This window comes from Ambystoma mexicanum, chromosome 2p (genome assembly GCF_040938575.1).
Source record: "Ambystoma mexicanum isolate Mex_15411 chromosome 2p, UKY_AmexF1_1, whole genome shotgun sequence".
In the NCBI taxonomy this organism is placed as follows: domain Eukaryota; kingdom Metazoa; phylum Chordata; class Amphibia; order Caudata; family Ambystomatidae; genus Ambystoma; species Ambystoma mexicanum.
The window spans coordinates 109897491-109910136 of NC_090923.1; positions in this window are offsets into that span (position 1 = coordinate 109897491).

Here is a 12646-nt window from a genome sequence, read left to right on the forward strand (position 1 = left end):
ATAGTGGTTGATTTCCAATTCTCTAGGTGGACCGAGGCTGGTCCCTGTTCACATGCCGACGCCCTTAGAGCGGCAAAGTTTCTGGTTAGGGAGGTTTTCCAGAGATGGGCGTGTGTGAGGTCCTGCGGTCTAACAACAGCCCTCACTTCGCCAACAAACTGTTCCAACACATCAGAACCCTGCTAGGCAATAAGCATACGTTTGCCTGTGCATGCCACCTGCATGCAAATGGGGTGTGTGAACGCCTGAATGGACTCCTAAAGCAGTGCATAGCCAAGACTCAGCAAAGCACCAAGAAAAATGGGTTGCATTGTTTACCCCTAGCCTTGTTTGAATTGCGCAATAAGCTAGAGTCAGACCACCCTTTAATGCCCCATGAGGTGGTGACAGGACAGTGCATGCATCTTCCCCTTGCTCCTTCCACAAGCGCACTGAAAGACTGTGAGAATAGTGCAGATGTGCTAGGACAGGAGATGTATGATTACATCACTTCTTTGGTGGCTAGCGCTTCTATTATCTCTCGCCAGATAAAGCGAATCCAGGGGTGCCCAGAAGACAGCAAAGAGGTCATCTGCAACGACGCACCACAAGACTATGAACTAAAGCATTCTCTGAAAGTGGGAGATATTGTTCTGAGTCATTTTGTGGGATGCTGGAATGTGCCTAGATTCAGTCGCCCCCATGTGGTGGAGGCAGTGGCAGACCAAGCTGTTAAGCTAGTAGGCAAATCTGCATGGAATCACCTCCACGACATCAAGCCCTACAAAGCAGTTGCCTCACCTGGCAGCAGAGTCTCCGTGACTGACAGTGCTAATGTTCAGGACCTCGATGAACTACAAGTGCATGCGTACCGTACTCAATTAGGAAGACCTCATGGTCACACGATCACAAGCAGAAGAAGTAGCAACTGAAATACTTGTCCAAATCGACTAGGGATGCACTGCCTGTTTTTTATTTTTCTTTCTGCACATGCAGGGTCTATGTGAATGTTGTGGGGATTCTATTGTTTATTTCACTGATGTTACCTTCCACACATCACCGAGAAATTTTCTCTGATGAGTTTGTCCATTATGTGAGAAGACTCTGCCGATTTATAGCAAGATCATCTGCAGTATATTACCTTGTCTTTGTAGAGTATTTGCCCCAAACCTATCCACAACCTGCGCACGTGAGCCCCCTGTGCTGTCCATATTGAGAGACCCCTCAGTAAGAAAGATCTGGGAGGAGGTATTTGCCTTCACAATCAGTGATTACTTGGTCCGTGGGGTTTAAGGGCACTGACAAATAGTAACGCTTTTTTCCGCGCATTTCAGGCAGGCAACTGTATCAGCAGTCTGCAAGGATCAAGCAGCGTAAGTAGGAATTAAGGGAATAATAAAGAACATTATCATTATGTTGTGTCTATTCATTCCCAGTGGCATAATGGGGTTCATATTCTATCAATTATATGGTATTGTTGGTGCTATCGATGTATTCTGTACTAACATTCCCTCGAACATAGCAGGTGGGGCGACCATGTAAGGTGGACAAGAAGAGACTCCTGATAAGGTAAGGAGATGTAAGTGCCATGTTGACACAGACATGAAGGGAGTAGACATGTATCTCCACGACACTGCTCGGTGTCTAACAACATGTGGTACAAACATATGACAAAAGTAGGTAAGGAAACCACTGGGGACAGCTGTTATGTCTGCTCATTAATTTCCCACACAATGAGTGCCTCTAGAACGTTCATAGCAACTGAAATACCAGCAGCAAGAGCACAGAGCCTGATGTATCTCACAATGGTGCCAACACAAGGAAGACTCCAAGGGAAGACAGCAACATTGAGATGGATGTCCAAAGGAACATTCCCATACAAAGACAATTACATAAAGACATTAGACATGGTGAACAATTACTGGCAGCTCGATGAAGCCATACAGTACATAACTGACGGACCTGAAAAGGGAGAAATAAAGACTATCATATTGAAGGAACTGCCATGTCCCTGGACAAGGGTAAAGGAGATGGGAGGAGAGCCTGCTGCTGGGAATGACCCCATATATTAGTGTATGGATGAATGTACACTAATGAAGGGTGGCAGGATGTAGTGGTGAGAAGCAAGGCACTGACACTAGCCCAATTGTCAGTGAACAAGGGGCAGGAAGAAAATGACATGTGCCTGAAGGAGGGGGACGTGAGCGTGAAATTGCTGACATGGGTCATCAGAACAATGGTGATATTGAAGTTGGCGAGAACGTTGGATGCAAAACAATTGAACAACTTGCAGCAATGAGAGCGGGAACAGCAGTGCTGATGGATCATTACTGGGCTTGTGGATCCAAGGTGTATGAAAAGCTGCCTCCCGAATGGGGAGGAGTTTGCTCATTGGTACAAATCAACATGCCTTCATTGGTGGTACCCAAGAAGGATGTAAAGCTCGACGAGTTCCTGAAAATTTACAACAATAAGAGAAGGAAGAGATCAGTTGGGGTGACACCAATGGCTAAGACAGAGAAGACAGAGAGCCAGGAAGGATTGAGCAGAGTGAGAAGAGGAGGAATTATTTCTGGGAGGCATCAGAAACGGCACTAGTTGAGATCCCAGCAGAGCACATGCTATTCATCAGGCAAAAATGTTCTTTGCATCAGTAATACCAGGGATACAGACATACACAAACGCCAAGTGGTTACAGATAACTTGTTAGGAGCTGATGGTAACGGTTAACTCTACAGTGAATGGGTCCAACGCCATGAAAGAAGAGCTCATAGCAATAAGGTTGGCGGTGCTCCAGAATAGATATGTTCTGGTCCTCCTCACGGCTTTGGAAGTTGGAGTTTGCGCAAAGATAGGGAGTTCCTGTTGCACATTTATACCAGCTACCGATGAAGATAACGGAACTCTCTCGGATGCAGTAGCACAGCTGACACAGATGCATGCAAAAATGGAAGATGAAGCACAAAGAACATGTAAAGCCAAAAGCTGGCTAGCATATATATGGTCATGGATGTTAGACGGACTGAAGGTGATAGCAGGAGCCCTCGTGCTGGGAGCAGCATCAGTGTGTGGGATAAAGATCTGAATAGCAAAATGCAAGAAAACAGCAGAAGAGGCTATCGGAATGCAGATCCTGATGGATGTGAACATAGGAGTAACGAAGGACGAGATTGCTGCAGAACGAGACAAGCTCAAAGCGAGGAGTGCAACCCCGAAGGAGTGTGCTGCTACATGCACTGGTCGTTTGACGACCACACAAATTATAATGGACACCTTGGAGGAATAACAAAGATATGGCAGCCCAGAGCAAAAGGACTGTCACATAAGGAAGTGGTTGACAGGTCAATCAAAGGAGGGACTGGAGAGGGATGGGGAAGTTTGCCCCCTCGTCCCCCTCCTATTAGATACATGACATGGAAGAAGGCCAGGAGATACTGTGATCGTCCATATTATTTTTGTCCAATTCCCAGTGCTCCAATGATTGATACATATGTCAAGAGGTACCACCTCAGCCAGCCCTATAGGCCAGGTGCGGTACAAATCTACCCCAGAGTGGACGAGGAGCCCTAGGCTGCAACAAAAGACATCTCAATTGACAGTATTGATTAAAGCGCCAAAGAGCCATGTTGCTGACGTCAATAGAGACACCACGATTTAGCAGCGTTAGACATGAAGCACACATGCCATCTGCACTTCGGGACACAAACACGCGCTCAAATACATGAAGAACATGAACGTACAGTTAAATAGTTAGAGGACAGATACATATACATACTGTATTTGCTTTTATTATTTTGCCATTAGGTAGACACAGCGACACAGAAACCGCAAGAAAGAAGGAGATCCTGAGCAAAGCTTGCAGATGCTTATATGCAAATAATCTTATGGAACTGTAGGAGCACCTATGGGACCTGACAGAACCAACTATGACTAACCTATGGAGAATATAGAATAGCAAGAACACTGTAGGGACCTCATAATGGTTTAGGAAAATTGCAGCAGGCCACAGCTCTCTCAGCGAGGATCAAGCTGAGCCAAATTCAGACAAGAGCAAAAAATGTGAGACAGGACCCGCTGCGAAGGCCAGCAGATACGGATGACATTACATTCCCTGAATGACAGTAGCCCCAGCTGCAGTAAATGCAAATAATTCCTCATAATTCAGAGCTGCACAGCTCCAAATCATGGTCTCGGAACACGTGACCCGACCAATGCAGACAGTGGACTGCAACCAGCGCTCAGAAAGGGAGCCGACCTCACGCTACCAGACAGAAGCTCGAAATGAAGATGCTACAATGTGAGACAAGTGTTGCACGGAGCGAACAAGCACTCTCATAGAATAAGGTGGTACACACACAAGTTACAATACAGACACATGGTCATTCTTATCACCTTGAAAAGGTGCACCAAGAGCTGAGAACCTTTGCAGATCCCAGGCCTGGGGACGTCAGCTCTAGCCAGTCACAGTTTGGTATCCTAGGGGAGGGCAGAAAAGGGCAAGAACCAATGGTCAGACCCTGACACTGCAACATTGTTATAGATGCTGATTTTGGGATGGACCAGGCCAGCCACCTGACATGCGAGTGCCAGTAGACTAACATGTATAGTATAACATGTATAGTGTCCACTATAGGTGGTCAATTACTTAGTACCCAATCCGGTTTTCTGGAATAGGTTGTAGCGTCACTCGGGTACAAAACTGGCCTGCAAGCCAGGCGAAGTTGAGACGTCCACAGATTTCTTCTGTCCCTGTACTAATCCCTGTTGGTTTTGTTGTAATAAACCACTGTTTGAACTTGCTGTTTGACAGAGTCCTCCATTTGTGTTGGGCCTTCTGAGAGTCTGCAAACTCCTAGTGGCCCTCTGCAATACCTGGGAGTTTGTCCCAACAATTGTAAACATTGTGCTTTTTAAATTGTGCTTGTATTACTTGAATTCAATGTATCAGCCTGCTTAGATTCAAATTTGTCATTGCACACAATTTTCTATAGAAATTAAAACATGCAGCTTGAACTATGCACACGTTTCACTAGTTGGAACTACAATTCCCCGGGGAGTTGTAGTTCTTGTCAATATATCTTTGCGTACAAGGTGCGACAGCGCCAGCATGACACCGTCAAGCTGGTCTGTGGCGGTCCGTTGTGTACAGGTGGCTGTTCCACCGGTGAGTTTATTGTTATTAGTCACCTCTGTTCTCTTCTATTGGTCATTGCCGATCCACTCACTGCTGCGGCTTCTCCGGCCCTCCAGATAAGGTGTGTATAGGGTCTTTTTACACACAGAAATCTTGTCAATACAGCCCTTTTAATTCTTCCAGCTTACACAGGCTATTTATAGCAGTACCCCTATAAATCATGGAGTTCACTAGTGACAGACTGCTTTCACGGTCATGAATATAGTAACTGAGGGGGCAGCCCTAAAGGCGGAACCTAAGGCTGAGGTATACAACATATCACACAAGGGGGTAGCCGCCAAACAAAAGTTGAAACATACTATTGATTTTGTATGTTATTATTTAGAATTAGGTAGTTATGGTGTTACAAGAATCACAGATGGTCCATACTTGTGACAAAGTCTAAGGGAACCTGTGGGGTATAGGCTACAGGCACATTAATTCGTACATGTATACACAGTATTAACAAGAAGAAAAAAAGGGCTTTTTTGAGTGCAAATTTATTACTTAAAGCTACTGGTATCGGGCCAACAACAATCAAGGTAGCGCATCCTGATACCTTTATGAACAAACAGATAGCATTAGAGCATGTGTCTCAAATGTATTCTGCAATAATGACTTTTTGAAAACATAATTTACAGTGACAGATTGTTCACATACATTTGTACTACATCATATACAAAAGTTGTAAAATAAAGAGTGTAAGAAAAAAGGAAAACAACATAGGAATTAATACATTTTCAACAATTTAGAAAAGTGGAACGCAAAAGCAGACTGCAATAAAACATAAGTAAGTCTGGTGGGCACTAATTAGTGGTGCACAGACAAATGTAGGAGGAGAGTTCTTGTCCTTGCAAAGTCGGGACATACCCCATATATTTATACATTTTTTTGGGATCTATTGGTGACCAACCCTTGGTCTATGTCAGGAACATAACAAATGGGGCCAGCAGTAGTGAGGTTGGGCCCTAGGACGTTTCGGCTTCCAGGTTTTGGTGCCTTCTTCTGGGCCAAAGGATTGTGTCTCCCTATGGGTAGTAAACAAAAAAATGAGGGAGTATTAGACTAACACAAGGTGGAATGTACCAACAGGTGGTGCCAGTGATATCTGCACAAGCACTACACTATGGGCCTCATCACGAGTTGGGCGGTAACGCCGGCGCTAATAGCGCTGGCGTTATTAGCCCTACCGCCAAACCCACCGGCGTTACTAGCGCCGGTTCGCGTGTTTGGCGGAATGGGAAATCCCCATTCCCCATTGAGCGCATTCGGGAATTCTCTGCTTTTACCGCCGGCGGATTTCCCGCCGGTGGTAAACGCGCCAAAAATCGGCAAAATCTCCGCAGATTTCCCCCCAGCTTAGAGCTGGGGGGAAATCCGCCGAAGCCGTGATTTGGCAGACCCTTAAATCCGGCGGTAACAGCGCTACCACCGGATTTAAGGGCTACCGCCAAACTCGTAATGTGTCTAAAAAAAAATAAACATTATCATTAAAAACAAATGCAAGACCACAAGACCGAACTTGAGAACCCAGTGAACATGTCCATGCTCCGTGTTTAATTAGACAGTGCCATCACAATAATCCCACCAAACCAGGACCAGGAGGAGAACCACCCTTGAGAGGGGCCTTGAGGGGGAGTGCTGTCATGGTCATGAAGTCAGGGGCACAGGCATGCAGGGGTCGCATGCACAGGAGACCTAGGTGGACACTGTCCTGGTGCCTTTGGCGCCATGCTCATGAACAAAAGCAAACAAGAACATCCATTTAACAACAAAAAGCTTTTATTATGAACATAGCACTTCAGATGCATTAACCTTGAACATTCCATCCATTAAGCAGGATGCAGTAACCTTCAACATTCCATCCATTAAGCAGCCCCAAGTTATTCTTGGGTGTGGCTGCTAATGGATTGCCTTCGCGCATGCTCACTCTCTAGGAGTGGCAGGGGGTGGCTGGTAAACCGTCCCTAATGGGCGTGCCCACGATCTCAGCTATATAAGCTGCCCAGATTCTCAAGACAGACGCTTCGCGTTATTCTGCACTTGCAAGCAGCGTAACGCTCACCGTCGCCTCAGGTCAGACTTACCTTTGAAGATCCTGCTTCCTGGACATCCTGCTTCCTGCCAGCATACTTGCCAACTGGGATAAGCTGTTCTTACCTGTACATCTCTTCGGCGAACCAAGTATTCATCTTTACACTTTCCGGAATGCCGAAATCTTCATCTAGGCACTGCAGCACGATACGCTCCATCGTCGACAGCAGTGCCTGCAAACAAAAACAGAAGACAAGGTTAGACATCGAAAAAACAGTCAGTTTAAGGTTGCGCTTCGCCATACTTCGCGATTTTCCTTAAACCATCACTTACCTGCTGTTGAACATTGCAGTAGCATCCATCTTCCATCCGGCCGCGTCTCACGTCTCACAGCTGCATTGAGGCCACATTTCCATCTAAGGGAAGAAAACAGAAGAGAGACATTATTGTGGGCATAAATAGGAGCAACATATAAAGACATTAAACAGAACGAACAGCATCACAAGAGCTCAAGAAAGACTTACCAATCATAAGGAGAAGCATAGTCGCAGCAGGACTGGACTAATCCTTATCAGGGATCAGTGAAGGAACTAGATCCCATTTGACGCGCCCCTGCCAGAAGTAGCAGGACAGAGAGTTATCTTCCATAATCCACAGGTGAGCTTTATGGGCCGGTGTATGCTCACAGAAACCGTACTTTGGGGGGAACGGTTTGAGAGATGCAACAATAACAGATTGGCACACTCACACACTCTTATCTACATGCAGGAGCAGTATCACCATGTACCACCGCTCACAGCCTTTCAAGACAGGAAACAAATGCATTACGGAGGGATCTTATTGTAACTCAAGAAAGAACTGACAAATTGGCAAGACAAATGCTACAAGCACAAGCAGGACCAGTTCCACTGCCTGGAGTGACCCATTCTTCTCATTCTTCCACACCACAACAATCAACACTGGTTCAGGTGGTTGTTCCAGGAGCAGTGCCTCTAGCCCCTCCTGAACGCTTCATCGGTGACCCAAACAAGTTCGCTGTATTTATGAACCCATGAACCCCATGTGACCAAGACAAAGTGGCGTTTGTACTCTCGTATTTAGGAGGTAGTGCGGCAGACTGGTCTATACCTTTGGTAAATAAAGATGACCCTTTAGTCCGGAACTTTGGGAATTTCCAACATGAGATGGAGAAATTGTTTGCCCGCCATGCTCATGGACAAGCTCTGGACAACAAGTTGTTGTCACTCAGACAAGGGAGTCAAGATCGATTAACCTATATTGCAACCTTCAATCATCTCATAGCCCAGACCAACTGGCCAGAAGAGAAGAGGACTACACTCTTTTACCGAAGGTTACGTGGAGAACTTAAGGATGTGTTGGCACAAGTGGTGAATCCCCCTGAGAGGTGTGAGGACTAAATAGACCTGATGGTGCAACTCGATCATAGGTTGCAGAATCGGAAAATGGATCGAGCTAGATCAGAGGGATGGTCAGTTTACGTACAACCTCATGAGAATCAGACTAAACCACATGAACAGTATGAGGCAATGCAAATCGGTGGATTACTAAGTCCCCTTAACAAAGCAGAAAGGGAAAAAAGAAGACAACAACAGCTTTGTTTATATTGTGGACAAGCAGGTCACTTCCTCCGTGACATCCCGGTAAAACCACCCAAGAAAATGGTTGGGGCAACAGACAAAACTGATGAAGAAGAAGAACAGAACTCAGGAGATGCCAATGCCCGGCAAGCATAGGGGTCTGCTTGTCGAGCATAAAAAAGGAATCCGTACAGACCTCACATCTAGTCCTTCCAGTGCTTTTGGTGAATCACAAGCAACCATTCAAAATACATGCCTTGGAGGCATATATTGATTGTGGAGCTGTGGGTAATTACATTGATCAAGATTTGGCTCTCTGAATAGGGCTTCCTCTCTGACAGAAGCAGAAATCGGAAAACGTCACTGCTGTTGATGGTTCTCAGCTATCATCCGGCCCGGTGACACAATACACCGAGAAAGTCAAGCTTCTGTGTCACGACGTGCATCAAGAGGACATTACTTTCAATCTCATTAGTGCTCCTCAGTTCCAGATGATATTGGGAATGCCCTGGCTGGAGACCCATAATCCTAGGATAGACTGGCGAAAACGAGTTCTGACATTTCCTCATGATTGTACTGACACATGTTACAAAAAAGATGAAACCAATCTGAAACCGAATAAAGGAATCATGTTGGGCCTCATCAGCTCCTTACCGCTTGAATACCAAGATTACCAAGATGTCTTCAAAAAAGAGCAAGCCGATGTTCTGCCCCCGCACAGGGCGCTCCTGGACGAAGTGAAACATGCTCAAATCTACACAAAACTGGATTTAAGAGGAGCATACCATCTTGTAAGAGTAAAAGAGGGAGATGAGTGGAAAACAGCCTTCCGCACGAAGTACGGCATCTTTGAATACCAGGTCATGCTCTTCGGGCTATGCAATGCCCCCGCTGCGTTCCAATTCTTTATGAATGATGTACTCCGTGAACTACTGGAAGTTTGAGCTCTTGTTTACATTGACGACATTCTTATCTACTCAAATTCCATGGAAGAACATGTAGGCCATGTCCGGGCAGTTTTAGAGAAGTTTCGACAACACCAATTGTATGCCGAGTTGGAAACATTTTTTTGCAATGTAGCCGTCGTCGAGTTTCTCGGTTTCATGCTCACACCACAAGGCGTACATATGGATACACAAAAGGTTGATGCAATCCTCCAATGGCGATCACCAACATCCACAAAAGGAGTGCAAAGCATGCTCGGATTCGCCAACTTTTACCGTCGGTTTGTACCTGGGTTTTCACAAATTGTACATCCAATTACCTCCTTGTTAAAGAAAAATCAAAAATCAAAAGTTTCATTTGTCGACAGAGGCTGAAGAAGCCTTCCATAAGTTGAAACTAGCATTCACTACAGCACCAGTCCTTCGACACCCACGACCAGACCTATCTTACATAGTTGCGATAGATGCTTCAAAAATAGCCATGGGAGCAGTATTTTCACAACGAGACCCGGAAACAGGACAACTACACCCTGTTGCATTCTGGTCCTGCAAATTCTAAGCCCCCGAGTTGAACTACACAATCACAGATAAGGAATTACTGGTGATTAAAGCAGCATTCAAGGCCTACAGACATTACCTTCTTGGGGCGAGACATACTGTCACTGTCATCATGGACCACCGTAACTTGCAATAGTTGAAAACCGCCAAAGCACAATCCTCGCGTCAACTTTGTTGGGCTCTCTTTTTCGCAGAATACGAATTTATTATCACTTATAGACCTGGAGTACACAATGGGAAAGCAGACGCTCTATCACGCATGAGTGAAGAAAAAGAGGCTTTTACAGCATCCAACCCCGTGGCCATAATTCCTGAGGAAAGGATTCAAACCAGAATAGCTGCCACCACATGTGTGGATGACCAAAGAATCAGTTTGAAATCCCAGATAGATCAATCAACACAACAGGAATGGCTGTTAAAAGGTGACCAGTACACCATCGAAGACAATCTACCGTATTTCCAAGGACGATTATATGTCCAAGACCAAGAGCTGCAAAAGCAAATGTTACGCTCACCTGGTATCCACGGGGTGCCACATGATACTGGATGGAGGTCTAAGCGCTATCCCGGACCCCTCTCTGCTTGGTTATGTGCCAGATATTGGGTAGCACCTATAACAGGATAATGGAGGGTTAAGATACTGGTTCTGTGATGGGTGGACTCCCACCACCCTCTGGTGTTATTGCTCACCTTTTTGTGCGTTGAACTCGCCGTGCTGCGTCTCTGTGCAGGGGCACGTGGTTGGTGCGGGTGTTCCATGGACCTAGTTGCTTCACTGGTCCGTGTGCCCGTATGTCGGATCCAGACCGGTTGTGACTCCGACTCGGCTTGCTGTCTTCCAGGTGAGTTATTGATGAGCGGAGAGCTGCGCTGTTTATTGGTGTTAATTGCTAATCTGTGTTCTCTTCCCTTCTTTGTACATGTTGCAGTGATGTTCCTGAGTGATAAGTGTTAGGAAAGATTTCATAGTTGTGTGTAATTTTCCCTCCATGTGTCAATCCCCAAACTTTTTGCTGCTGTTTAGACACCATTGACTGACTTTGCCAGGGAAGCACAGCCTTCAACTGCACTCATCTGGGCTTTCGGTCACTTTTTATGCAATACTCGACAAGCGCCAAAGCAATATCCTCGTGTCAACTTCGTTGGGCTCTCCTTTTCACAGAATACGATTTTATTATCACTTATCGACCTGGAGTACACAATGGGAAAGCAGACGCTCTATCACGCATGAGTGAAGAAAAACAGGCTTTTACAGCATCCGACCCCGTGGCCATAATTCCTGAGGAAGCGATTCAAACCAGAATAGCTGCCACCACGTGTGTGGATGACCAAAGAACCAGTTTGCAATCCCTGATGGATCAATCAACACAACAGGAAGGGCTGTTAAAAGGTGACCAGTATACCATCATAAACAATCTAGCGTATTTCCAAGGATGATTATATGTCCAAGACTAAGAACTACAAATGCAACTCATCACAAATTACCACAAATCGTTATTGGAAGGACACCCAGGAATAGCCAAAACTCAGGCTAAGGTAAAACAAAACTACTGGTGGCCAACCTGGCGAAAAGACATTTCCCAATTTATTGAAACCTGCGGTGTCTGTGCACAACACAAGTCTCAGAAACAGAACCCCACTGGCTTACTACATCCCCTGGACTTCATCACGGATCTTCCACTCTGCAATGGATACAACACCATATTAGTCGTTGTGGATTTATTCTCCAAAATGGCCCATTTCATCACTCTGAAGGGACTCCCAACTGTGCCAACTCCCGCTTCTGTGTTCCTAGAGCAAATTGTTCGATTGCATGGATCTCCATCAATATTAGTATCTGATCGCAGAACTTAATTTGTTTCTGCTTTTTGGAGAAAGTGTTGTACGATTGCCAAAATCGATCTCTGGTTGTCCACAAGCCATCACCCTCAAACTGATGGGCAAACTGAACGAACCAACCAAACTTTAGAGCAATATCTCAGGTGTTTGTTGCAACAGTCCGAGGATTCTTGGAAAAATATACTCTGGATAGCTGAGTATGCATACAACAACTCAGTTCACACAAGCACAGTGAAAACTCCATTCTACACTGTGCAGGGAAGACATACGAGAACATCAGTATTTGATCCACCCGATACCCTGGAAATGCCAGCCATAAAAAAACTTGCATAAAACCATCACTCAGGTTCTTAAGGAGGCGACAGAGCATCTGACCAAGTCTAAGGAAAGACAAAAACATTTTGCTGATCAACATCAGAAGGTAGCGCCCGCCTACCAGATTGGAGAAAAGGTGTGGTTAGCATCCAAATATATTCCCCGGATGGGTCTAAGAGCTTTCCACCCAAGATTCCTTGGCCCCT